The sequence below is a fragment of the Hypanus sabinus genome, chromosome 15, assembly GCF_030144855.1.
Source record: "Hypanus sabinus isolate sHypSab1 chromosome 15, sHypSab1.hap1, whole genome shotgun sequence".
NCBI classification, from domain to species: Eukaryota; Metazoa; Chordata; class Chondrichthyes; order Myliobatiformes; family Dasyatidae; genus Hypanus; species Hypanus sabinus.
In genome coordinates this window covers 58,667,460-58,694,691 of record NC_082720.1, presented here as the reverse complement: position 1 = coordinate 58,694,691, position 27,232 = coordinate 58,667,460, and positions in this window count along the sequence as shown.

The window sequence follows — 27,232 nt, the reverse complement described above, 5'->3', positions numbered from 1 at the left end:
AAGCCTTCTTTTGCCAAAGCCTGTTGCTTCTGCTCTCACCACTGGCCTACTCCCGACAATGGCCGCTCTGCTTATCCCTTCTGGACTTTTATTTAGTTAGTCGAGCTCAGTTGCCGCCGCTGATAGGCCCCGCACAATGAATGATGGAATGATGGAGGTTTAATGGTTATTGGAAAAGTCTGTAAATATTAGATAAGAAAAATGATTGATCTAAGTACAGCGAACTCCAGACTATTAAGAGAGGGAAGAGAAGAAATAACAGAGCCAAATCTTCCCACTTCTCTACATTGGTGAGACACGTTGTAAATAAGAGGACTAATTTATTGAGCACCTCCCTTCTATTGGTAAAAAACATAAAATTCCCAGTGATAGTCATTTTAATTCCTATCCCCATTTCCATTCTGAAATGTCTGTCCATGGCCTCCTCTTCTGCCACGGTGAGGCCACCCTTAAGCAACATCTCATATTCCATCTGGGTAACCTCCAATTTGATGGCATAAATATTGATTTCTCCTTCTGATATTTTTACCTCCCCCTTCCCTCTTCTGTACCCCACCTTGGCCTCTTACTGCCTATCACCTCCGCTGGTACACCTCTTTCTTCCCTTTCTGCCATGGTCCACTTCCCTCTCCTATCAGATTCCTCCTTCTCCAGCTCTTTGCCTTTTCCACCTATCATCTCCCAGCTTTTTACTTCATCTCCCTCCCCCATCCACTTACTTCCATCTATCACCTCCTAGCTTGTCCTCCTTCCCCTCTCCCTCTCTCTTTAGTGTGGAATCTTCCCCCTTCCTTTCCAGTCCTGAGGAAGGGTCTGAAACATCAACAATTTGTTCATTTCCATAAATGTTGCCTAACCTGCTAAGTTCTTCCAGCATTTGTGTGTGTTGCTCAAAATTTCCAGTATCTGAAGAATCTCATGTATTTCCAATTCTTTACAGAATTTAACTTTCTACTTTTTTAAGCATCTCTCCCATCAGACAGAAGATACAGAAGCCCAAAAGCACATACAAGCATTTCACTGTTATCAGACTCTTGAACGGGTACCTTGTACAATAAGATGGACTCTTGATCTTACAATCCACTTCATTATGACCTTGCATCTCATTGTTTATGGACTTTGCACTTTTTCCATGGCTTTACACTTTATATTGCTATGTTATTATTAATAACACAAAATAATATTGTGTTATTCTACCTCAATGCTCAGTGTAATGATTTGATCTGTAGGGACAGAATGCAAGACAAACTTTTCACTGTATCTTGGTACGCATGACAATAAAAAATCAAAAGCAAACATTCAAAGGTTCAAAGAATCCAGACTTATTCAGTTCAGATCAATTCTAGTTCAATCTAGCACTGTTTGTTCATTGTCTGCAGGCTGCCCCATTCAAAATTGCCCAAAATAGCAACAAAATAAAGGAGTGACCAGAAACCAAAAACACATCATATCAGAGTCCAATCCTCAAACCATGTTGATTAAATCTTGCCCAAGTCCCAGAACTCTGTCACCACCCTCTGACAGTATCAAGAAAGAGCAAGAGACCATCGAGCACAGGGACCTTCAAGTGGGAGCACTGTGTTACGACTTGATCTGTATAAACAGTGTGCAAGACAAGATTTTCATTTACCTTGATAAATGTGACAATAATAAACTAATACCAGTACCATAACCAATGCTAGAAGGACTTTAGCTGTGCAAGAAGGTGGTAGTTAGAATTGGACAATAAATGCTTACCTTAGTAGCAATGCCAACATCCCAAATATTAACCACAATGGGTATCCCAAATATTAATCAAATTCATTCTGGAAAAAGGGAAAATCATTTGAAGAGGAATAAATAATAAATAGGTACTGAGTTATCCAGAAACACGTGACCTTGGAAGTCATGCTCACAGATAACAGACTAGCAGGCAAGGCCGTTGACACTGGATGCAAGATGCTTTCCTTTAATAGCTGAACCACAGAGTTAAAGACCAGCAAAGTTCTCTAGAAACCCATTTAGGTTTCTAGAGAACACAAATAGGTCCACTAGTCTAATAGGTCCAGACACAAATAGGTCCATTAGTCTAGAAATGCCAAATACTGCAAGATTAAAGTGGCAGAAGTTGAAAGGAGATTTACACAGCAAGTTTTTTACAAAATTAAAAGTAATAGTTAGTCCTTAAATAATTTACTCTGATGGAAGATCATAATCCTGGTATTTTCTCATGGTTGCTTTCTCCACAGAGGATATGTAGCAAACTTAGTATGTACAAACTAGCAGATGTTAAAATCCTGAAATAAAACCAGTAAGAGCAGGGAATACTAAGCAGCTTTTGCTCTCTAACCTATAGAATCTTTTCTGTTTCATCCTAGTTATCTACAGTATGTTTGCCAATAATTTATTTGGAAATATTCTTGTCTTCCAGGATTGCAGGCATCCATTTTATAGACATCTCAATGCAGGTCTCTATCCACCTAACTAACTTCAGACTAAGGTGGATAATCAACTCCCTGTCATAAAGCTGAGAACATGAGACTTGGGCTGACACATATTAATTCAGTTCTTGCAGGTGAGCGGTTAAGCCAATGTCTTATCTGTTCCCTTTGATAGATGTACGGTATATATCGAACAATGCTATTTCAAAGAAGAATTATACTTTCTGATGTTCTCTATCAGCAGCACCTTGTCATTTATCTTATTGGGATTGTGTTTGAGGAAGCTTGCTGTAAGAAATTGGTGACTGCACTTCAGTCTGACAGACTTATATTTCATTGGTTCTGGAGCACTGCGGGATAACCTAGGGTTAGAAAAGTGATACATAATTCTTTATTAACTTTCTTACAGGAACATGTCAATTAATATCCTACATTTATGTACAGTAGAACTTCCCAGATGTCAGAATGTCCTCAATTAATTTAGCATCATAGAAGTATTTTTGCACAGTGACTTCTGAAACTTAATCTTGAAATAAAAAGAATTGAATTGCCTTATTTTTCTCCTATGTTTTATTATCATTAAGTACAGTACACAAGAATGCCTGCCTTTGATCAACAGTTCAGAGTCAATGTGATGTCAATAAGAGCCTGTGTAGTTGTGTATCAAAACCCACAAAAGTGCTTCAGATGACAACTGACTGGATGGCAGTTTCCATTTTTAATACAGGAACCTGCATATCCTTAAAGTGAGTTCTATTTATTTATTTAATTAGAGATACAGAGCGGGACAGGCCCCCTCGGCACTTTGAGCCGTATCTTCCCACAACATCCGAGAAGCCTGATTTAATGCTAGCTAATCACGAGACAATTTACAATGACCAATTGCCCTGCCTGGTACGTCTTTGGACTGTGAGAGGAAACCGGAGCACCTGGAGAAAACTCATTCATTCCAGGGGGTACAGAGACCCCTTGCCAAGGACACCATGATTGAAGTGTGAATTCTGATGCCCCGAACTTTAATAGTCTCGTGCTATTCATTGTGCCCTGAATATAAACATGGAAAACATTAACACTACCTTCGACTATATGATATTTTTTCTCTGTCTCGGCCTTGCATTAATGTTGTTACATTAATTGTACTGCTCATTGTGAACAGGTGTAAGCTCCAGGACTGTGTCAAAAGTCTTGGGCACATATACATAGCTAGGGTGCCTCGGATTTTTGCACCATACTGTATTTGTCAATATGGAGTAGAAAATGAGTTTGTAAATCTGCCAGGAGCAAAAGGAGATTGGGAATGGTGAGGCTGGAGCACCACAGGAGGAGTGTGGGACAGGTGACAGAGAAGGAATGCCAGTGGGGTGGGTGGTGGCTTGGCACAGGTGCAAATAAACCCAGCTCTGAGGCTCCAGGTAAGGTCATTTGATTCAAAACAATTGGTTTATTGATCATTACAGAATGTCTCTCAAGTGCTTCCCGATCTCACTTCTCTCCCAACCATGACTCCTGTTCTCCCTGACTCCTTCTCACTCTCAGTCCAAAACAGAATCAAGTTTATCATCAGTCACATATGTCATGAAATTTGTTTTTGTTTTGCAGCAGCAGTAAAGTGCAATACATAAAATTACTGTGGTATTGTGCAAAAGTCTTGCGATCCTAGCTGTATAGTTATACTTTTACATACTGCTGGATGAGACTTTTTTATTTAGAGATACAGCACTAAAACAGGCCCTCCAGGCCCAATGAGCCCCCGCCGCCCAATTATACTTATGTGACAAATTAACCTACTAACAAGTGCATCTTTGGAATGTGGGAGGAAACTGGAGCACCTGGAGGAATCCAAAAAGTCACAAAGAGAACGTACAAACTCTCTACAACAGCATCAGAACTGAACCTGGATCACAGGAACTGTAATAATATTATGCTAATCACTACCCTACTGTGCTGCCATGATCTACTAAATAATAAATGCTTTTATTATTTTTTCATATAATATATATTTCTGTTTCTACTTAAAGGGCAATGCATCACAGACCTAATAGCATCTTCGAAGTTCTTTTATTTCTTAACCAGCTCTTCCTTTTCGCTCAATACCTATTGCAAGAACCGTCACATTCCTTCTATCCAGCATAAACCTCATGTGAGATTTAACACTGCACTTAATCCCCCGGATTTGGAGTCTTAACATGATTCCATCAAACAGGCCCATTCTCTGAAGCTCTAGGGACAGGGACTTTGAGTGCTATCTGCCCCAGAATTGAGTTTTTAAATCCCCACACTCTCTCATGAAAGAAATCTATCAATCCTTTTGAAAAGAATCTCAGTATTCACTGCATTACGGAGGAAGATCACTTTATGAATTCAGATTTTTGCAGCCACGGTTTAGTTTGTCTGACAGGCTTATAATTTTGAGCTCCATTTTTCAAGTCCTGTAGTCCCGGTTCAATTAAAACAATTTATTATCATGCTTTTTATCTTCTCATTCTTTTTTGTCCTGATCAGAATAATTATCTTGTCTTCTTGACACAAAATGATCAAAGTCTGAAAATTACCCTCCTCACAATTCCCTGCTTCTTTGCTAATGCTGTAAGGTTTTTTTCAATGTAGAAGCAACCTAGTGATCAATACCGAGATATTCTATGCTGTATACTTTTGATGTATTGTAGAATTAATACAGCATTTAGGCCCTAAGATTGCTGACATGTTCTTACTTATTAATCACTCTATCGGATCAGTGAAATATTAATTAACAATAATCTAGAACATGTGTAAATTTCTTTCATAATCCACCACCTTCATCAAGGTATAACTATTCCCATTTTGATTAAACACCTCAGCTACTACATCAATGCCAATGAGGAGTCAGATAAATTATTTCAGTCTTTCAGCTACATCACATTCCATTTTACTATCCCAGCCCACTCTCATCTGCATTTTCAATGGTTCAGTCACATCCATGTCTAGCCAAGTGGATGGAGAATGTAAGAAGTTATAAAATAAAATAAGATAGATTTAGCCACATTGACCCATCAGTGAGACTGAGTCAGTTCTGTGAGCTAACTACATACACCTCTCAAAATCCCATTTCCCTTATCTTTGGGGAACAAAGTTTCAGTTAATTAAAATTAATGACTGACTGAGTAACAATCCTCATTTGACATTCAGAACTTCTAAAAGCATTTATAAGAAGAAAAGTGTCCTAACTTCATTTCTGTATGGCCCATAAGACATAGGACCAGAATTAGGCCTTCTGGCCCATCAAGTCTGCTCCACTATTCAATCATGGCTGATCCTTTTTTCTTATCCTCAGCTCCATTACCCAGCCTTCTGCCCGTAACCTTTGATGCCATGGCCAATCAAGAACCTTTTAATCTCTGCCTTAAATATACCCAACAACCTGGTCTCCACAGCTGCCTGTGGTAGCACATTCTCCAAATTCACCACCCTCTGGCTAATGAAATTTCTCTGCATCTCTATTTTAAATAAATTCCCCACTATCCTTTAAATAAGTTTTCTTTAAATAAATTCCTGAAGTTTTTGGTAATTGTTACACCTAGATATGTAAATTGACTTGTAACAACTTGGAACAGAAATTTGGCATTTGATGACATTGGGTCATTTAAAGGAAATAGCTCACTTTTATGTAAGTTCAGCTTATATCCTGAAAAAAAAATTAAACTGGGAAACTAAAGAAAGAACCGAAGGTAAAGAAGTTTCAGTGTTAGAGATAAAAAGTAAAATATCATCAGAGTATAATGAAATTTTATGAGTCATACCTTCCCTTAGTATACCAGAAATGTCCTTAGATTCTCGAAATGCTATTGCTAAGGGTTCTATAGCTAAAGCACCCACGATCCTGAGGCAGTTCCCTCTTCTCCTAGACAACCCCACAATGGGAAACATCCTTTCCACATCTACTCTGTTCAGGCCTTTCAACATTATCAAAGTTTCAATGAGATCCCCCTCATCCTCCAAATTCCAATGAATACAGGCCCAGAATCATGATACATTCCTTATATGATAACTCCTTTATTCCCAGAATCATTCTTGTGAACCTCCTTTGAACCCTCTCCAATGCCAGCTCATCTCTTCTAAGAAAAGGAGCTGAAAGCTGTTCACAATTCTCAAGTTGAGGCCTCACCAGTGCCTTATACAGCCTCAGCATCACACCCCTGCTCTCATATTCAGGACCTCTTGAAATGAATGCTAACATTGCATTTGCCTTCCTCACCACCAACTCAACCTGCAAGTTAACATAGAACATAGAATAGTACAGCACAGTACCTGCCCTTCAGCCCACAATGTTGTGCCAACCCTTAAACCCTGCCTCCCATATAACCCCCCCAACTTAAATTCCTCCATATACCTGTCTAGTCGTCTCTTAAATTTCACTAGTATATCTGCCTCCACCACTGACTCAGGCAGTGCATTCCACACACCAACCACTCTCTGAGTAAAAAACCTTCATCTAATATCCCCCTTGAACTTCCCTCCCCTTACCTTAAAGCCATGTCCTCTTGTATTGAGCAGTGGTTTCCTGGGGAAGAGGCGCTGACTGTCCACTCTGTCTATTCCTCTTAATATCTTGTACACCTCTATCATGTCTCATCTCATCTTCCTTATCTCCAAAGAGTAAAGCCCTAGCTCCCTTAATCTCTGATCATAATCCATACTCTCTACGCCAGGCAGAACCCTGGTAAATCTCCTATGTACCCTTTCCAATGCTTCCACATCCATCCTATAGTGAGGCGACCAGAACTGGACACAGTACTCCAAGTGTGCCCTAACCAGAGTTTTATAGAGCTGCATCATCACCTCGTGACTCATAAAACCTATCCCTTGACTTATGAAAGCCAACTTTCTTAACTACCCTATCTACCTGTGAGGCAACTTTCAGGGGTCTGTGGACATGTACCCCCAGATCCCTCTGCTCCTCCACACTCCGAAGTATCCTGCCATTTACTTTGTACTCTGCCTTGGAGTTTGTCCTTCCAAAGTGTACCACCTCACACTTCTCCGGGTTGAACTTCATCTGGCACTTCTCAGCCCACTTCTGCATCCTATCAATGTCTCTCTGCAATCTTCGACATACACCTACACCTTCCACAACACCACCAACTTTTGTGTCATCTGCAAACTTGCCAACCCACCCTACTACCCCCACATCCAGGTTGTTAATAAAAATCACAAAAAAGTAGAGGTCCCAGAACAGATCCTTGTGGGACACCACTAGTCACAACCCTCCAATCCGAATGTACTCCCTCCACCATGACCCTCTGCCTTCTGCAGACAAGCCAATTCTGAATCCACCTGGCCAAACTTCCCTGCATCTCATGCCTTCTGAATTTCTGAATAAGCCTACTGTGTGGAACCTTGTCAAATGCCTTACTAAAATCCATGTAGATCACGTCCACTGCACTACCCTCATCTATATGCCTGGTCACCTCCTCAAAGAATCCTAATGGGCTTGTTAGGTACAATCTGCCCTTCACAAAGGCATGCTGACTGTCCCTGATCAGACCATGATTCTCTAAATGCCCATAGTGCCTACCTCTAAGAATCTTTTCCAACAGCTTTCCCACCACAGACGTAAGGCTCTCTGGTCTATAATTACCTGGACTATCCCTACTACCTTTTTTGAACAAGGGGACAACATTCACCTCCCTCCAATCCTCTGTTACCATTCCCGTGGACAACGAGGACATAAAGATCCTAGCCAGAGGCTCAGCAATCTCTTCCTTTGCCTCATGGAACAGCCTGGGGAATATTCCACCAGGCACCAGGGACTTATCTATCCCAATGTATTTTAACAATTCATCACCTTAATATCAACATGCTCCAGAACTTCAACCTTACTCATATTGTCCTCACCGTTATCAAGTTCCCTCTCATTGCTGAATACCGAAGAGAAGTATTCATTGAGGACCTCGTTCACTTCCACAGCCTCCAGGCACATCTTCCCACCTTTATCTCTAATCGGTCCTACCTTCACTCCTGTTGTCCTTTTGTTCTTCACATAATTGAAGAATGCCTTGGGATTTTCCTTTACCCTACTCGCCAAGGCCTTCTCATGCCCCCTTCTTGTTCTCCTCAGCCTCTTCCTAAGCTCCTTTCTTGCTACCCTATATTCCTCAATAGACCCATCTGATCCTTGCTTCCTAAACCTCCTGTATGCTGCCGTCTTCCACCTATCTAGATTTTCCACCTCACTTGTCACCCAAGATTCCTTCACCCTACCATTCTTTATCTTCCTTACTAGGACAAATTTATCCCTAACATCCTGTAAGAGATCCCTAAACATCAACTACATGTCCATAGTACATTTCCCTGCAAAGACATCATCCCAATTCACTCCACAAGTTCTAGCCTTATAGCCTCATAATTAGCCCTTCCCCAATTAAAAATGTTCCTGTCATCTCTGATTCTACCCTTTTCCATGATAATACTAAAGGCCAGGGAGCGGTGGTCCCTGTCCCCCAGATGCTCACCCACTGAGAGATCTGTGACCTGACCCAGTTCGTTACATAATACTAGATCTAGTATGGCATTCCCCCTAGTTGGCCTGTCAATGTACTGTGACAGGAATCCATAACAAACACTGTCCCATCTAAACCCTTGGAACTAATCAGGTGCCTATCAATATTAGGGAAATTAAAGTCACACATGATAACAACCCTGTTATTCTTGCACTTTTCCAAAATCTACCTCCCAATCTACTCCTCGGTATCTCTGCTGCTACAAGGGGGCCTATAGAATACTCCCAAGACAGTAACTGCTCCCTTCCTTTTCCTGACTTCCACCCATACTGACTTAAAAGAGGATCTTGCTATATTACCCACCCTTTCTGTAGCTGTAATAGTATGCCTGACCAGTAATGCCACCCCTTTTCCCCCCGTCTATCCCTTTTAAAGCACTGAAATCCAGGAATATTGATAATCCATTCCTGCCCTGGTGCCAGCCAGTAATGGCCACTACAAGCTCTCAGTTCATCACCTTTGTTCCTGATGCTACTTGCATTGAAGTACATGCATTTTTTCCCTTCTACCTTATTACCTTTACACCCTTTATTCTGCTTCTTTTTCCCCAAAGTCTCTTTATAAGTTAGATCTGGCTTTGCTCCATGTACTATACTTGCAGTTTTTGCATGACCTTTATCCTCCTCCACCTCACTATCTGTTCAAACACTTTGCTTCCTAACCCCCTGCAAATCTAGTTTAACCCCCCCCCCCCGGAGCAGCACTAGTAAACCTTCCCACAAGAATGTTAGTCCCCCTCCAGTTCAGTTGCAACCCATCCCATCGGAACAGGTCCCACCTTCCCTGGAACAAAGTCCAATTGTCCAGAAACATGAAGCCCTCCCTCCTGCACCAACTCCTTATTTATTCCTCCCCTTCTTACCCCATCCCTGATATATTTAGTTTTCCCCCTCCCTTTTTTTTCTTTCTCTCTCTGCCCATCACTCTGCCTATTCTCCATCTCCCTCTGGTGCTCCCCTCCCCCTTTCTTTCTCCCTAGGCCTCCTGTCCCATGATCCTTTCCCTTCTCTAGCTCTGTATCCCTTTTGCCAATCATCTTTCTGGCTCTCAACTTCACCCCACCCCCTCTGGTCTTCTCCTATCATTTTGCATTTTCCCCTCCCCCTCCTACTTTCAAATGTCTTACTATCTTTCCTTTCAGTTAGTCCTGACGAAGGGTCTCGGCCAAAACATTGACAGCGCTTCTCCTTATAGATGCTGCCTGGCCTGCTGCGTTCCACCAGCATTTTGTGTGTGTTGCTTGAATTTCCAGCATCTGCAGATTTCCTCATGTTTGCCTTATTTATTTAGCTGCATTATCTTCCTATTTCTAGCCTTACTAGCACGTGGCACAGGTAGCAATCCTGAGATTGCAATCCTGGAGGTCCTGTCCTTCAACTTTGCACCTAACTCCCTAAACTCTCTTTGCAGGGCCTCCTCCTTCTTCCTATCCACGTCACTGATCCCTACGTGGACCACAACATCTGGCTGCTCACCGTTCCTCCTGAGAATACTGAGAACTCAATCTGAGATATCGCGGACCCTGGCACTGGCGAGGCAACACACCATCCGGGATTCCCGATCTCTCCCACAGAACCTCTTATCTGTCCCCCCATCAAATCCCCTATCACTATTGCTCTCCTCTTTTCCCTCCTTCCCTTCTGAGCCTGGGGTCCAGTCTCGGTGCCAGAGACGTGACCACTGCAATTTGTCCCTGGTTAACCTTTCAGGTGTTCTGCACAAGGACTCCCAAGTCCCGTTGCATCATCTCAGATTTTCAGACCAGACATCAGAGAAGGGGAAGAAATGCGATCTGAGCGACTTTGATCCTGGAGTAACTGTCGGTTCCAGATGGAGTAATCTGTGCATCTCAGAAACTGCAGATCTCCTGGGGTTTTCACACACAACAGTCTCTGGAGCTCATAAAGAATGGTGCAAAAACAAATCAAAACATCCATTGAGCAGCAGTTCTGTGGATAGAAGTGCCTTGCTAATGAGGGAGGTCAGAGGAGAATGGGCTGACTAGCTCAAGCTGAAAGGAAGGCAACAGTAACACAGATATCCATGTGTTACAACATCGGAGTGCAGAGGTGCATCTCTGAACACATAACATGTCGATACTTGAAGTGGATGGGGTACAGCATCAGAAGACTACAAAACACAAACCCAGAGGCCACTTTACTAGATACAGGAGGTATTTCTTTTTAGTTATTGAGATGCCTAATAAAGTGGACACTGGGGTGTATATGGTAAGGAGACATGAAGTGTTTTAGCCTCCAAGGGTATCAAAGGAAATGCAAACAAGTAGAAAAACGGGCCAAGTAAAGAACAGCCATAATTTTATATAATATTGCAACAAACTCAAAAGGTTTTAGGTTCTATTTCTGGTCCTACTTATTAAAATCATTAATTTAGTACGATTTTCTGAATGTACCATCTGCTCCTCAGAGTCAAGACAACGTCCTGCTGAGCAAAGCTTCTTTCATTGTCACTTGTCAATCACTAATTTTTTCTCTCTCTAACCAATCTGCAGGTTCGTCTTCAGAATGCAGAAAGCATACTCAATGGCTTGACATAGTCAAAAGATAGAAATAGAACAGGGAGATCAATCACATTGGGTGATAAGCTTAAGATCTTACTTCTGTTGAGAGAGGAATGAGGGACTGTAAGGCAACATGCACAGAAAAAAAAGACACAAAAGATTCTGCAAAAAGCTGGAGAACACAGCAGGTTGGGCAGCATGATACAGGGAAATAAACAGTAGATCTTTCCCATCCTGATGAAAGGTCTCCGTTTGAAATACCAGCTGTTTATTTCCCTCCATAGATGCTGCCCGACCTATTGTGTTCCTCCAGTATTTTGTGTGTGCTGAGCAGGAAACTATACACAGTGGTTACTTTATAGGTTATCTCCCATAGCTAATAAAGTGGCCACTAAGTGTATGCTTGTAGTCTTCTGCTGCTGTAGTCCATCCAGCTCAAGCTTCAACATGTTGTGTGTCCAGAGAACCTCTTGTGTACATCACTTTTGTAACACATGGTTAGTTGAGTTACTGTCACCTTCCTATCTGATGCACCATCAATAACTCACTCTGAGACGTAAGGCGAGATATTGGCTTTTATTGACTGGAAGAAGGAACAAGCAGTGAGTGACCACCATACTACATCCTAGAGACAGAGAGGCCGGGCTCAGGCCTTGATCGCCTTTATACCGGGGTCTGTGGGAGGAGCCACAGGAGCAGTCAGCAGGGGGCGTGTCCAGACCGGTATATGTAGTTCACCACATTCACCCCCACTTCGTTTTAAAAGAGTCCCCATGTGGCGAAGTTTCTTACAGGTTAAGTCTATCAGGTGGTCGAATCTGTCGCTGCGATCTACGTAGCACCGGCTGTGATTACACAGATGCCGGTGGTGGTGATTGCACAGGAGACGGAGGTTGTGCTGGTTCCAGCCTACTAGGCGTCAGTGATCCCTCACGCATGTGCGAGGCGCCTGGTATATATGCATACGAAACGCCCGGTATATGAGTGTTGCGAGGAGTCTGTGTAGGGCCTGGTGTGCGCGGTGTCACCTCGGGTACAGGGTTCATAGTTCCCGGAGAGTGTTCAGGGTAGTGGTCTGCTGCACCTGCGGGCGACAGGTCGCGGACAGAGACCGGGTCCTCCTGCCCATCAGGTAAGACCACGTAGGCATACTGGGGGTTCGCATGTAGAAGGTGAACCCTCTCAACCAGCGGGGAGTATTTAGTACTCCTCACATGTCTCCGGAGCAGCACTGGCCCTGGGGACGCTAACCAAACTGGTAGGGTGGTCCCAGTGACAGACTTCCTGGGAAAAGAGAATAGGCGCTAGTGAGGGGTGGCATTGGTGGACGTACCTAACTAAGAGCGGATAGAGTGGAAAGCCTCCGGGAGGACCTCCTGCCATCGAGAGACCGGCAACCCTTTTGACTTAAGGGCTAAAAGTGTGGCCTTCCTCACGGTGGCATTCTCCCTCTCCACTTGTCCATTTCCCCGGGGATTATAACTCGTGGTCCGACTAGTAGCAATGCCCCTAGCTAGCAGGTACTGGCACAGCTCGTCACTCGTAAAGGAGGACACTCTATCACTGTGGATATAGCAGGGATATCCGAACAGAGTGAAGAGCTGGCGCAGGGCATTTATGACGGACAGGGAATGGCAAAGGGGAACCGCGAGTACTCGTCGATAATATTGAGAAAATAGACATTGCGGTCGGTGGAGGGAAGGGGGCCCTTAAAGTCAACACTCAGTCGCTCGAAAGGGCGGGTGGCCTTGACAAGTTGCGCCGTGTCAGGACGGTAGAAGTGCCGTTTGCACTCAGCACAGATCTGGCAGTCTCTGGTCATCGTCCTGATGTCCTCCAGGGAGTACGGCAGGTTCCGGGCTTTCACAAAATGGTAAAATCGGGTGACCCCCGGATGGCAAAGTTGTGCATGAAGGGCGTATAGCTGGTCGAGCTGTGCGCTAGCACACATTCCCTGGGATAGGGCATCAGGGGGCTCATTGAGCCTTCCAGGCCAGTACAGGATATCATAGTTGTAGGTGGAGAGTTCTATTCTCCACCGCAAAATCTTCTCATTTTTGATTTTGCCCCGCTGTTGGTTGCTGAACATGAACGCAACCGAGCGCTGGCCAGTCAGCAAGGTGAACCTTTTGCCAGCGAGATAGTGCCTCCAGTGCCTAATAGCCTCCACTATGGCCTGGGCCTCTTTCTCCACCGCGGAGTGCCGAATTTCGGAGCCTTGGAGGGTGTGAGAAAAGAATGCTACTGGCCTGCCTTACTGATTGAGGGTAGCAGCCAGAGTGAAATCGGAGGCGTCACACTCTACTTGGAAGGGAATGGTCTCGTCCACCACATGCATCGTTGCTTTGGCAATGTCCCCTTTAATGCAGCTGAAGGCCACGCAGGCCTCAGCAGAGAGGGGAAAAGTGGTAGACTTGACCAGGGGGCGGGCCTTGTCTGTGTAATGGGGGACCCATTGGGCGTAATAGGAAAAAAAACCCAGGCACCGTCTGAGGGCTTTGAGAGTGGTGGGAAGCGGCAGTTCTAACAAGGGGCGCATACGGTCGGGATCAGGGCCAATGACCCCGTTTTCCACGACATACCCAAGGATAGCAAGGCGGGTGGTTCCAAAAACACATTTGTCCCTGTTATAAGTAAGGTTCAGAGCTTTGGCCACTTGGAGAAATCGTTGGAGGTTGGTGTTGTGATCCAGCCAGTCGTGACCACAGATGGTGATGTTATCCAGATAGGGAAATGTGGCCTTCAGTTGGCACTGGTCCACTATCCGGTCCATTTCCCTCTGGAAGACAGAGACACCATTCGTGACACCGAAGGGGATGTGCAGGAAGTGACAGAGCCTGCCGCCCGTCTCGAAGGCGGTGTAGGGGCAGTCCTCTGGGCGGATGGGGAGCTGGTGATAAGCGGATTTCAGATCTATTGTCGAGTACACCTTGTACTGAGCAATCTGGTTGACCATATCCGCGATGCGGGGTAGGGGGTACGCGTCAAGCTGCGTGAACCTATTGATGGTTTGACTATAGTCCACTACCATCCTATTTTTCTGCCCGGTCCGAACAACAACCTCCTGGGCCCTCCAAGGATTCGTGCTTGGCTCAAAGATCCCTTCCCCGAACAGCCGCTGCACCTCCAACTGAATGAAGGCCCTGTCCCCCGCACTGTACCTCCTGCTTTTAGTTGCCACCGGTTTACAGTCGGGGGTCAGGTTGGCGAACAGCGGTGGGGGAGGGATCTTGAGGGTGGAGAGGCTGCAAGTGGTGTCGGTAGCGCAGCTGTCGGCATGGTGCTGGGTGGGATGTGTGGGCCGGTGTGTGTGCACGGTCAGTAGTGATGAAGTCCCACCAAACTGAGGATTCCTGACAGTGAGTGGTGGGAGGGGCCCGTCATATGCCATAGTCACACTTTCGAGATGGCTCTGGAAGTCCAGCCCCAATAGCATAGGCGGGCACAGTTGAGGCATGACCAGCAGCTCAAAGTTCCGATATTCTGTGCCCTGAACCACCAATGTCGCTACACAACCCACCCGGATGTCTGTGGAATGCGACCCAGAAGCCAAATTGATCCTCTGACTTACCGGCCGTGTCACAAGTCCACAGCATTGCACTGTGTCCGGGTCAATAAAACTCGCAGTGCTGCCCGTATCAAACAGGCATCTAGTCCTGTGCCCCTCCACCAGGATGTCCATCATTGACCTTGCAAGCTGGTGTGGGGCGCTTTGGTTGAGGGTTATGGTGGCCAGAGTTGAGCCGTCTTGGTGCCCGGTAAACACCGGCGGGTCAGGGGCGGGGCATGTTGACGCTGACAAAGATTGCCTGTTATCCTGAACCACTCTGGCCATTTTCCTCTTACCTCTCTCATTAACAAGGCATTTTTGCCAACAGAACTGTCAATCAGTGGATTTTTTTTTTGCTTTTTCAACCATTCTCTTTATATTCTGGAGTCTGTTGTGGGTGAAAATTCCAGGAGATCAGCAATTTTAGGGATACTCAAACCACCCCGTTTGGCACCAACAATCTTTCCAGGGTCAACATCACTTAGATGACAGTTCTTCCCCATTGTATTGTTTGGTCTGAACAACAACTGAATCTCTTGACCTCATCTGCATGCCTTTATACCTGGGGTTGCTGCTACATGATTGGTTGATTAGATATTAGCATTAAAGAGCAGGTGTAACTAATAAAATAACCACTGAATGTATTTCAATTCATTTTATTTGTACAGCTGAAATTATTTGTCTCAAGTTTCTCCCTTGTCCAGCTGAGCTGGACCTGAGGGTCATTCCCTGCAGTTGTCCATTTTCTAGTTTCTTTTGTTTGTGTACTTCCTTCCTAAGAACCCCACTTTGGTTGGAAGGGCAACACCTCATATTTCAACTGTGCAGTCTCCAATCTGATGGCAAGAACATTGCTTTCTCCAACATTTGGTAATTTTTCCTGAATTCCCTTCTCTTTTTCACACCCTGTTGGAGATGCCCTCCTTCTTCAGAGAATGGGGCTTCCCTTCTTCCACCATTGATGCTGTCATCACCTGCATCTGCTCCACTTCCTGAACATCCACACTTTCCCATTCTTCCCACAGCCTTAACGGTGATAGTGTTCCTATTGTCCTTACCTACCAACCCATGATCCTCCACTTCCAACACATCAATCTCCATAATTTCAGCCATCTCCAAAGGGATCCAACCTCCAAACAGCTATTTACCTCCCTCCCTCTTTCTGCTTTCCTCAGGGATCACACCTTCCAAGATTCTCTTCTCCATTCAACCCTCACCTCTAATCTCGCACCTGGTACTTATCCCTGCAAGTCGCCAAAGTGCTATGCCTGCCCATTCACCTCCTCCCTCATCTCCATTCAAGGTGCCAAACAGTCCTTCCAGGTAAGTCAACAATTCATTAGTGGATCTGCTGAGGCTGCCTATTATGTCAGTACTTCTGATGTGACCTTCTCTATACTGGTGGACCACTTCATCCACCAGAAACGAAACTTGCCAGTGGCCATGCATTTAATTCCCATTCCATTTCCATTCCAACATGTCAGTCCATGGCCTCCTTTTGTGCCACATTGGGGTTACCCTCAGGGTGATATGGCAACACCTTATATCGCATCTGGGTGGCCTCCAACCTGATGGCATGAATATCAATTTCTTCTTCTGGTAAAAATTTTTCCCTCTCCCTCTCCTCTTCTTCTTTTCCTCACTCTGGCCTCTTACCTCTTCCCACCTGCTTATCACCTCCCACTGGGCCCATCCTTCTTCCCTTTCTCCCATGGTCCTTTCTCCTCTCCAGTAAGATTCCTTCATCTCCACCCCTTTACTTTTCTTACCTACCTAGCTTGACCTATCACCTTTCAGCTAGCCTTCTTCCCTTACCCCTACCTTCTTATGTGGGCATCTTCCTCCTTTGCTTCCAGTCCTGAGGAAGGATCCAAAACATTAACTGTTTTATTAATTTCCATAGATGCTGTTCCTCCATCAGTGTGTTGCTATGTATTTCCAGCATCTGTAGAATTTTTCATGCTCATGATTTCCTCTCTCATCCCTTCTCTTCTTTTTTTCCCTATCATGTCCCTCTTGTGCCCCTCTTCCTTCCTTTTGTCCCATGATCCACTTTCCACTCCTCTCAGATAACTCTTCTCCAGCTCTTTACCTCTTCCACATCACCTCCCAGCTTCTTACTTCACCCTCCCTCCCCTACCCACCTACCTTTCCCCTCACCTGTTCCCACCTCTCACCTTCCAGCTTGTACTCCTTCCCCTCCCCTACCTTCTTATTCTGACTTCTTCCCCCTCCCTTTCCTGTCCCAATGAAGTGTCTTATTCCAAATTGTCAACTCTTTATTCCTCTCCAAAGATGCTGCCTCACCTGCTGAGTTTCTCCAGTATTTTATGTGTGGTGCTCCTGATTTCCAGTATCTGCAGAATCTCATGTGTTTAAAAAAATCCCATGTTTCATTGTTTTTGTTCCTTTGTGTTCTTTCTCTAAATATCCCTAATAACCTACCAACTAGATAGATGACTTAACTAACAGTTTATCCCCACTGCCATCCTGTCCTCAGCCTCTCAGAGTTATCTCACTTATCCCACACATCCAAACCTCACCTTCCCTGCAGTATTACATTAACTTCTTTTCCCTCTTCCCCACTTCTAATGTAAAATCTTCAAACAGAAACACTGAACTTGTTGCACTTGTACCCAACACTCCACAATAACTTAGTGGTTAGTGCAACACTGTTACAGCTCAGGGCATCAGAGTTGAACTCTGTTCACTCCCAGCATTCTCTGCAAAGCGTTTGTACATCAGCCCCATAGAAGAAAAAAAGAATAAAACTTTATTGTCATTGCTCAAGATAAGGAGCTTGTGGTACTACTCCAGTCCATGCAAAACAGATATCTACAATGGCTTAATTTTTTAAAATCCCATATTTACATGCAACAAGTGACTTTGATAGACCATAACATTCAAAGGCCATTGGAAATCTGGGGTGTAGCATTATTCAGCTATACAACAGCTCTTGGAAGAAGCTATTTTCCAGTCTTACTGTCTGGGCTAAGATGTTTCTATATCTCCTACCAGATGGCAGGAGATTGAATAGACAGTGACCAGGGTGGAGTTGGTCTTTAATGATGTTATGAGCATGCCATTGGAATCCCAATCATTGAGTTGAGTCCCAATGATGTGCTGACCCATCCTAATCACCTGTTGGAGAGCTTTGTGATCTGTCTTACTGCAGCTAGCATACTATACTCGTACATGAAATGCTTCCTCCAGGTGCTCCAGTTTCCTCCCACAGTCCAAAGACATCCTGGTTAGTAGGTCAACTGGTCATTGTAAATTGTACCATGCTTAAGTTAGGGACAAATTGGAGGGTTGCTGGTAGTGTAACTTCAAGAGTCAGAAGGGCTTGTTCCGCACAGTATCTCTAATAAAAGTTAAAATAAATTTAAGAACACATTGCTGTAATCACAAAGAAGATGTGCCAGAGGGTTTACTTCATGAGAAGTTTGAGGAGATTCAACATGTCACCAAAGACTCTCACAAATATCTATAGATATATGATGGAGAACATGTTCTTATTCTGGTTCTGTTCCTTCCTTTCCAGTCCTGTTGAAGGGTCTTAGGCCAGAGCTTTGACTGTTTATGCCCTTCTACAGATGCTGCCTGAGTTGGTGAGTCCCTCCAGCAATGTGTGTTTATTGAGGATCCCTTGGCTTTGCCTGTTCTCCTACAAATGCATTCCCTGCTCTGAATTGGACGCCACCATTCTACCCACCTGCTCTCTTCCTCAATATCTTCCAGCAGCCCAGATTTTTCTCTCTCATTTTCTACTACACAGCCCGTTCTTGTATTTTTAACAAGCTTCTTATCCGTGACTTTTTTTGTGATAATGTTTTCTTTTGCTAGTATTTTCCTCCAGTTAAGCAAAAGGACCTGGACTTTATCCATAGGGCCTACTTCCAACGAGTTATTCTGTTCATCCTGATCCTTCATAATACTTCCATCTATTTTATCCCCTGAAGTGCTTATCCTGTCTTTAACAGTTCAATGCATTTGTCATCAGTATTAAACCTGTCAAATAGATAAAAAAATATTCGCTCTCCTATCTCTATGAATCATGCACACTTAAAGAACAATTTAAAATCAATGAATTGCCAACAGAATTATGTATTGACAGAGCTGAGGGGCTGAAAAGTGTAGCTGGAATCCTTCGAAGATTTAAAATTGTATAAACTTAGACAGCGACTAGTGTCACTTATTAGAGGATGTGATGATGTAGTGGTTATATTACTGGATTAATGAGAGTTGATAAATGAGCTGGACACAAGGAAAAGAGAAATGGTTGGAAATACATAACAGGCCTAATTAATTCTAATGCAAGGCCTTCAGCCTGAATTTTTTTTTTCACAACTGCTGCTTGAGTATATTCAGCATGTTCTGGAAGTCCAGATCGAAGCCCAAAGATTATTTGAAGGTCCAAATTGAAGCTTGAAGGTCCTTCAAAAGTCCAGGCTGAGGCCCAAAAATGGCCAGAGCCCTGAGTTTGTGAATCTGCTGAGAAATTTGGGGCCCAGTGTCAGTGAATCCATGAGTCTGCTGGAGACTAAATCACAGATTCACCTCCCTCTGGCTGAAGAAATTCCTCCTCATCTCTGTTCTGAAAAGACATCCTTCTATTTTGTGGCTATGACCTCTGGTCCTAGACTCCCCCCCCCCCCCCAACATAAGAAACATCCTCTCTGTGTCCACTTTTTCTAAACCTTTCAATATTCAATGGGTTTCAACGAGATTCTCCCTCATTCTTCTAAACCCCAGCGAGTATAGTTCCACAGCCATCGAATACTCCACTTAACCCTTTCATCCTTTAGGGTAATTCACAAGAACCTCCTCAAGTCCATCTCCATAGCCAGCACATCCTTTTTTAGATACGGAGCACAAATTTAAAATTTTAAACGAAAGGTACAAATGCGAAATAACCTAAAACTTATCTTATGCAGAGAGCAATGGGGACTTGGGAGTAGCTGGAAACTGAATCAATCGAGGTTTCAATAAGTCTAAAGATAAGATGCTTCCCAATCCTCTTCATATCCCTTGTTCATCCAGTAGGTTCTTTGGAAGAAGCAGAGATTGATTGCAATAGAAGTAAATTTAGCAACCTTTCCCTCTTCAATGGATATTGAAGCATGAAGTGCAAATAAAACAGATCAATTTTCCCATTCCAGAAATCTGATCATTCCCCTTACTTATTCATTAATGAAGACAAATCGTTTTTACAATCTGCAGCTTATTAATACTATAGTAGTCATTCTCACAAGTATCTTGTTTCCAGATCACATTTTAACATATTTTTGTCATTTCCTGAATTAATCCTCCTTTGTTTGAACTAACCTCACTTGCCAATGTATTTTACATCTATTTCCTACTCTTTGGTGGAGTGAGAGAGGGATTTCTCTTGCAAGATCTCCAGGTAAGAAGTCACATTAAAAAAATAGAAATGCTGCATTAGACCTCACTTGGAGTATTATGTGTAATTCTACAGGAAGGATGTGGAAGGTTTGGAAGGAGTGTTGAAGAGATTTACCAGGACACACTGTTGAGCAATTCAATTCTAGAGGACTTGTCAAAATTGATGAGGAGACTGTTTCCCCCATGTTGAGGAGTGCCTCGAAACAAGGGGAAGGCCATTTAGGACCATGTTGAAGAAAGGCTTCATTCAGATGCTGGTGAATTTTTCAACTCCTTTACCCTGACTGTGAAGCCTCAGTCATAATATTCCTTCAAGACTGGTAGGTTTCTGTTTATCAGGGGAATCAAAAGGTCTGGATACTGAGAAGGAAAATAGTGCTTGTGTGAGAAGGTCAGCATAATCCAGTTCAGTCCTGAGGGGCCAAATGGCTGAAACTAGATCTACTCCTTATGTTCTGATGAATTCTGTTTTTTAGTGGTACCTGTTTTCTCTCTGTTTTACTGCTGGCACTTAGGTCAGCAATGAAGGTCCTCTATCTGTGGTTCATTCATCAGTCACTGAAGGTGAATGAGCAAGTGCAGCAGGCAATGAAGAAGGCTAATGGAATGTTGACCTTTATTACAAAGGGAATTGAGTACAAGAGCAAGGAAATCCTCTTGCATTTGTAAAGGGCCCTGCTGAGACCACACCTGGAGTATTGGGTACAGTTTTGGTCTCCAAGGTTAAGGAAGGACATCCTGGCTGCAGAGGAAGTGCAGCGTAGATTCACAAGGTTAATTCCTGGGATGTCAGGACTGTCATACACAGAGAGGTTAGAGAGACTGGGCTTGTACACGCTGGAATTAAGGAGATTGAGAGGGGATCTGATAGCAACATATAAGATTATTAAGGGATTGGACAAGATAGAGGCAGGAAATTCGTTCCAGATGCTGGGAAGGTCCAGTACCAGAGGGCATGGTTTGAGAATAAGGGGTAGGTCATTTAGGACAGAGTTAAGGAAAAACTTCTTCTCCCAGAGAGTTGTGGGGGTCTGGAATGCACTGCCTCAGAAGGCAGTGGAGGCCAATTCTCTGGATGCTTTCAAGGAGCTAGATAGGTATCTTATGGATAGGGGAATCAAGGGATATGGGGACAAGGCAGGAACCGGGTATTGATAGTAGATGATCAGCCATGATCTCAAAATGGCAGTGCAGGCTCAAAGGGCCGAATGGTCTACTTCTGTACCTATTGTCTATTGTCTATTGACACTGCTAGGTTTAGAGAGTTTGATACCTCTTTACCTCCTGAATACTCCCTTGTGTTCAATTCCCTCCCTTGCAGACCCCAGTGTTTATATTGACAACAATCTCCCTCAGCACAGATGCACCACAAGGCTGTGTGATTGGCCCTCTGCTCTACTAGCTTTATACTTATGATGGTGAGGCTAAGCACAACCCCAAAGCTATAGTTAAATTTGCCAACAACACTCCTGTCATTGGCCAAATCAATAGTTGTGTGTATTTAATGTTTCGGTAATATTTGAGTAATCTTGCGTATATATTGTTCAATTAAGCATTCATGTTTAGTAAAATAATTCAGTGCATGTTATATGTATAAATATGTGAATATTCACATGTGTCCGTCGCTTAAAGTAAATTTGAAGTTAGACCTGCATTTCGGACTCCCGTGTCTTCCTTTTGAATTAGTGTATATGGCCCAGTCCATCATGGGTAAAGCACTCTCCACCATTAAGCACATCTACATGGAGCACTGTCACAAGAAAACAGGATCCATCATTAAGGCCCCCATGCCCCTTCCCCCCATCATCCAGGTCATGCTCTCTTCTCACTGCTGCCATCAGGAAGGACGTACAGGAACCTCAGGAACATCACCATCAGGTTCAGGAACAGTCATCACCCCTCAATCATCAGGCTCTTGAACCAGTGGGGATATCTTCACTCAACTCGACTCACCCCGTCACTGAACCGTTCTCTCCAAACTGGACTCAATATCAAGGATTCTTCATCTCATGTTCTCTACATTTATTTTTATTTATTTATTATCATGATTCCTTTTTATTTTTCTCTATCATTTTGTATTTGCACAGTCTGTTGTCTTTTTTGCATGTTGATTGTGTCTGCCCTGTTGGGTGTGGCCTTCCATTGATTCTATTGTGTTTCTTGTATTTAATGTGAATGCCTGCAAAAAAGTGAATTTCAACATCGTATGCACTTTAATAATACTTTTACTTGGAACATTGAACTTTGAGATACAAGGAAAAGGTAGACAAATTTGAATTGTTTCCGCTGGAGTTGAACAACGGGAACTATGGAGCTATGAGGGAGGAGCTGACCAAAGTTCAATGGAACAATACCCTAGTAGGGAAGACAGTGGAACAAAAATGGCAGGTATTTCTGGTAATAATGCAGAAGGTGCACGATCATTTCATTCCAAAGAGGAAGAAAGATCCTAAGGGGAGTAAGGGGCAGCCGTGACTGATGAGGGAAGTAAAGGGCAATATAAAAATAAAAGAGAAGAAGTATAACATAGCAAAGATGAGCGGGAAACTGGAGGACTGGGAAGCTTTTAAAGAGCAACAGAAGATAACAAAAAAAGCAATACGCCAAGAAAAAATGAGGTACAAAGGTAAACTAGCCAAGAATATAAAGGAGGATAGTAAAAGCTTCTTTAGGTATGTGAATAGCAAAAAAAATAGTTAAGACCAAAATTGGGCCATTGAAGACAGAAACGGGTGAATTTATTATGGGGAACAAGGAAATGACAGATGAGTTGAACAGGTACTTTGGATCTGTCTTCACTAGGGAAGACACAAACAATCTCCCAGATGTAATAGTGGCCAAAGGAACTAGGGTAAAGGATAAACTGAAGGAAATTTATATTAGGTAAGAAACGGTGTTGGATAGACCGTTGAGTCTGAAGGCTGATAAGTCCCGGGGACCTGATGGTCTGCATCCCAGGGTACTTAAAGAGGTGGCTCTAGAAATTGTGGATGCATTGGTAATCATTTTCCAAATGTTCTATAGATTCAGGAACAGTTCCTGCTGATTGGAGGGTGGCTAATGTTGTCCTACTTTTCAGGAAAGGAGGGAGAGAGAAAACAGGGAATTATAGACGTCAGTGGTGGGAAAGATGCTGGAGTCATTTATAAAAGAGGAAATTATGGCACATTTGGATAGCAGTAGAAGGATCAGTCAGAGTCAGCATGGATTTATGAAGGGAAAATCATGCTTGACTAATCTTCTGGAGTTTTTTTGAGGATGTAACTATGAAAATGGACAAGGGAGAGCCAGTGGATGTAGTGTACCTGGACTTCCAGAAAGCTTTTGAATAAGTCACACATAGGAGGTTAGTGGGCAAAATTAGGGCACATGGTATTGGGGGCAGAGTACTGACATGGATTGAAAATTGGGTGGCTGACAGGAAACAGAGTACTGATTAACGGGTCCCTTTCGGAATGTCAGTCAGCGACCAGTGGGGTACCGCAAGGTTCGGTGCTGGGACCGCAGCTGTTTACAATATACATTAATGATTTAGATGAAGGGATTAAAAGTAACATTAGTTAATTTGCTGACGACACAAAGCTGGGTGGCAGGGTGAAATGTCAAGAGGATGTTATGAGAATGCAGGGTAACTTGGACAGATTGGGTGAGTGGGCAAATATATGGCAGATGCAGTTTAATGTGGATAAATGTGAGGTTATCCACTTTAGTGTCAAGAACAGCAAGGCAGATTACTATCTAAATGGAGTCAAGTTAGGAAAAGGGGAAGTACAATGAGATCTAAGTGTTCTTGTACATCAGTCAATGAAAGCAAGAATGCAGGTACAGCAGGCAGTGAAGAAAGCTAATGGCATGCTGGCTTTTATAACAAGAGGAATTGAGTATAGGAGTAAAGAGGTCCTTCTGCAGCTGTACAGGGCCCTGGGGAGACCCCACCTGGAGTACTATGTGCCATTTTGGTCTCCAAATTTGAGGAAGGACATTCTTGCTATTGAGGGAGTGCAGCGTAGGTTCACAAAGTTAATTCCCGGAATGGCGGGACTGTCATATGTTGAAAGACTAGAGCGACAGGGCTTGTATACATTGGAAATTAGAAGGATGAGAGGGGATCTGATTGAAACATATAAGATTATTAAGGGATTGGACACACTGGAGACAGGAAGCATGTTCCCACTGATGGATGAGTCCAGAACTAGGGGCCACAGTTTAAGAATAAGGGGTAGGCCATTTAGAACAGAGATGCGGAAAAACTTTTTCACCCAGAGAGTGGTGGATATGTGGAATGCTCTGCCCCAGAAGGCAGTGGAGGCCAAGTCTCTGGATGCATTCAAGAGAGAGTTAGATAGAGCTCTTATAGATAGCAGGGTCAAGGGATATGGGGAGAGGGCAGGAACGCCTACTCCTGCACCTGCTGTCTATTGTCTATTGTCTATTCAGTGCCGGAGGCTGATGGGAAAGCTGATAGAAGTTTAGAGGCAGTCAGAATCTTTTTCTGGTTTAAAAATGTCAAGTACCAGAGTTACGGTGAGAGGCGGAAGTTAAGGCAGGTTTTTTACAGAGACTGGTGAGTGTCTGAACTGCACTGCCAGGGGTCTTGGTGCAGAGAATGGAGTCAAATGAAACAGAATCAGATTCCTTATCACTGATACATGACAAGAAACCTCTTCCGATAGCAGTACAATTCTATGATCCATGTGGCTCAGTTTCAGTTTCAAATTTGGTTCAGTTTCCACTCTCTGAACTGTAACGTAGGAACCAAGTTTTACCCATGTGTGCTGTACTGAGAGGAAGCTGGATTTTCCTTTGGTGGCTTTATTGGCTCTCAACCTATAACTCAGGTGCACATAAAGATTATGGAGGTGAACTTCATTGAAAGGAATATTTCATTTTGTTTAGAGATACAGTGTGACCCCCCCCCCCCCCGATTTAAGCCTAGCTTAATCATGGGACAATATAAAATGACCAATTAACCAACTAAGCAGTGTGCCTTTGGTCTATGAGAGGAAACCAGACCTTGCAGAGAAAACCCCACGTTCCATGGAGGGGCTCGTGCAGACTCCTTACACAGGATGCCAGGATTGAACTCGGAACTCTAAAGCTACAAGTTGTAATAGCATTGAACTAACTGCTACACTACCATGCTGCTTAGAAGAACCTCCCTTTAATAAAGAGTGAAAATGAATTTCTTTAGCCAGAGTATAGTGAATTTGTGGAATTCATTGCCACACGGCTGTAGAGGCAAAGTCATTGGGTATATTTAAAGTGGTGATTGATAGTTTCTTTACTGATACGAGCTTCAAAGGTTACATGGTGAAGGGAGGAGAATGGGGTAGAGAGGATTAATAAATCAGCTACAATGGAATGGTGGAGCAGACCTGCAGGGCCAGATGACCTGAATCTGCTCCAATATCTTATGGTTTTATAGGAAGAGTTGTTACCCAAGACATTCTGACTAATAATTAGCCCCAGGCCAACATCTCAGGAGTCATCATCTTCTTGTGGTTTGTAGGACTTTGGTGTGCGTAGCTTTTTGCTGAGTTTAGCTCATTATCACAGAAACTGCACACTAACAAATATTTTACTGATTGGGATCCATGACGGGCCGTAGTCAAAGTCACTTTGTTGTGTCTGCTGTTTAGAAATCTAAGACTTCCTTTCCTTTAATTATCACCACCAAATCAATTTGTCAGGTCAATTTCCCATCAGGAAGCTTTTTCTCACAGAGATGTTCAGTATGAAAATGGATTCCTTGGCCCATCGCATCCATGCTGAACACAGTATTTAACTGTGCTGATCGCATTTTCCTGCATTTGTTCCAGAGACATCTGTACAATGGTGAATGAAGTTGCATTTACTGTCATGAGTGTAAGTACGGTGAAGTAGAGGTACAATGAAAAACTCACAGCATCACAGTGCACGTGGCAAGAATAAACCAGTTCCAAAGTCCAAGTCAAATAAATTTATTATTATAGTACATATATGTCACCATATACAACCTTCAGATTCATTTTCTTGCAACAGAACAAAGAAATACAATTTTAAAAACTACATACAATGATACATGCAAAAGTGGACAAACTATGCAAATAATAAATTTAAAAATTGATAAATATACAAACAAACAAATGCATAACTAAATAGATAACTAGATGGATGGATAGATAGATAGATAGATAGATAGATAGATAGATAGATAGATAGATAGATAGATAGATAGATAGATAGATAGATAGATAGATAAATACCGAAAATATGAGGTGTAGAGTTCCTGAAAGTGAGTCCATAGGTTGTGGAATCAGTTCAGAATTGAAATGAGTGAAGTTATCCACACTGGTTCAGGAGCCTGATGGTTGAAGGGTAATAACTGTTCCTGAACCTGGTGGTGTGGGACCTAAGGCTCCCATGCCTCCTTCCCAAGAAGAGAGTATTGCCAGGATGGTGGTGGTTTTTGATGGTGGATGCAACTTTCTTGTGGCAGTGCTTCTTGCAGACGTGCTCAGAGTTGGGGAGGGCTTTTCCCGTGATGGACAGGGCCATATACACTACATTTTTAATTTTTGGACATTAGTGCTTCTATACCAGGCCAGGAGGCCACCAGTCAGGATGCTCTCCACTGTGCATCAAGAAAATTCCAAGCTGATATCCAATCTGTTTCGGTACTGTATGACTCTTTGCTCTCTCAACAAATGATAGAGGGATCTCTGTTAGGAAGTTCTAATTGAATCTGACATCCAGCAATCTTTCAGCAGTGGACTGTGGGCAATAAAAATATTTTTCATGAATATTTTAATTACTTTTT